At 45.3% G+C, this 1,765-nt stretch overlaps 1 long non-coding RNA gene across 1 annotated transcript; it reads left to right on the forward strand.

Annotated features, from left to right (window-relative positions):
• The first annotated feature begins 645 nt into the window (after positions 1–645).
• Positions 646–1,321, forward strand: LOC121232416. The gene is made up of 3 exons (XR_005930771.1): positions 646–732; positions 850–959; positions 1,048–1,321. It is a non-coding gene; the product is annotated as an uncharacterized LOC121232416 (long non-coding RNA).
• Positions 1,322–1,765: the final 444 nt, after the last annotated feature.

Consider the following 1,765-nt stretch of genomic DNA (forward strand, 5'->3'; position numbering starts at 1 on the left):
TACTGGGAGACTCTTGGACAACCTTACTCTCTCCTTAGGTTACTTTGACAATAGCTCTCCTTTGCTTGGGGCCAATTTGGGCTGGTTTTTAGGGTACGACCATCTGGTAAGAAAAATAATTTTTTATGCTGCTCTGATCACCAAGTAGAATACTAAAGAGATGTAGATTAAAAAAAAAATCATATTTTCAACAAAAATAAAAGCCACTCCATGACACACTCATCAAATATTTGTAACCACCCACCTCCAGTGCCACTCTGCAACGACTTAGGGCTTGCTGTAAAAATATTCTGAGGGAGAGGACAAAAAAAAAAAAAGTTATCAGCAGGAATTCTGTTAATTGTCACCAAAAACCTTTCACTAAATCATTTCCTGTCCTCTGAATCCAGCTGGAAGCGTTTACTGGCGAGAAAGCGGACACACAATCGCATGACCCTGCCGCTCGCTGCCGGACAAACGGAGGAAACTGCGTCCTATCATAAATCTGTCAGTCATGTACCAAATGGGTATCGTGAGGGTTGGGTTTTTCTTCCCCCCCAATTATCACTTGGCAGACACACACAGAAGCAGAGTTTGGAGATAAACTATTTGTATCGTAGGCTTTTTCCAGTGGCCCAGTCCCACAAATTCAACTTCTCACAGAGCCAACGCCAGAGCAGTGGAAGACCAAGCTGGGGATCAGAGGGGGCTCAGGAGACCTGCCCATAGTCCTGCTCTGCTGCTGTCTGCAGGGTGAGCTTAAAAGATTTCTCCTTTAAAAAAAAAAACAACAAAAAAACAAAACCCAAAAAAACCACAACAAAACCCCAAACCAACCAGACAGACCAATAATACTGCCTTCCTTTTTAGGTGCTTTCAGTGGATGAGCTAAAGATCAATGATATCAAGTATGAAGTTAATCTATTTAATGCAAGCAGATCATTGTTGTTTTGATGTGTCCAGGCATATTTGAGAAATAGGTAAGTGGGTAGAAACAAAATAAACAAAGAAAACATCCGTGAGTTTCAGTAACAGAAGAGCCATAGCCAGACTCCTTTCTCCATACAGTTGGTCCTGAAAAAAAGTCAACATTTGCCCAGTGGTCTGGAGCTCGACTACAGATAAACAGAGGTACAGCCACAAAGCCAACCAGTCCTGGTGAAGTCCACAGGACAGACCAGGGGTCAAAAGGGAAACGGAGAAACCAAGAGGTGAATGGCAGGAGCTACAAAGGAATTTGGGGAAGCAGGGAAGTCTGCGGGCCATCTGGCACGAGGGCAAGGGGAGCCGGGGCCAGGGCTGGACAGCAAGGCGTGAGGAAGGTCCATGGGTGTGGAAAGAGTCCTTTAGGCAAACGTTTTGGATGCCGGAGGTTGCTAGGCAGGGTCTGGGTGGCTGCCCAACAACAGGCACCCCAAAAAATAATCACTTAAATGCTTTGTCAGTTCCTGCCAGGGGCAACTCAGGCAAAGGCAAACACTGGTGGCCACGGCAGGACTGAAACCCGGCTACCCGGGCTCCCGGTCCAGCACCCAGCCAGGAGGTTGTGGTGGTACTCTTGTCCCGCTTTCAAAAGGAAACAACAGCAAAATCTGTTACCGTGGCAACTTTAGAGCAGTGACTGTTGCAGGCACAAACATTATGTATGCAAATAAAAGCATCCAGGCACAACAGCCTGAAAAAAAAAACAAAAACATTAAAGCAAATAGCCAGACTGGTATTTGCAAAAATAAGAGCCTGAAGTAAGGCTCCTAGACCCATAGCTAGGTTTTTAAATAAACAGTTT

This window comes from Aquila chrysaetos, chromosome 17, assembly GCF_900496995.4.
Source record: "Aquila chrysaetos chrysaetos chromosome 17, bAquChr1.4, whole genome shotgun sequence".
Taxonomy (NCBI): Eukaryota; Metazoa; Chordata; class Aves; order Accipitriformes; family Accipitridae; genus Aquila; species Aquila chrysaetos.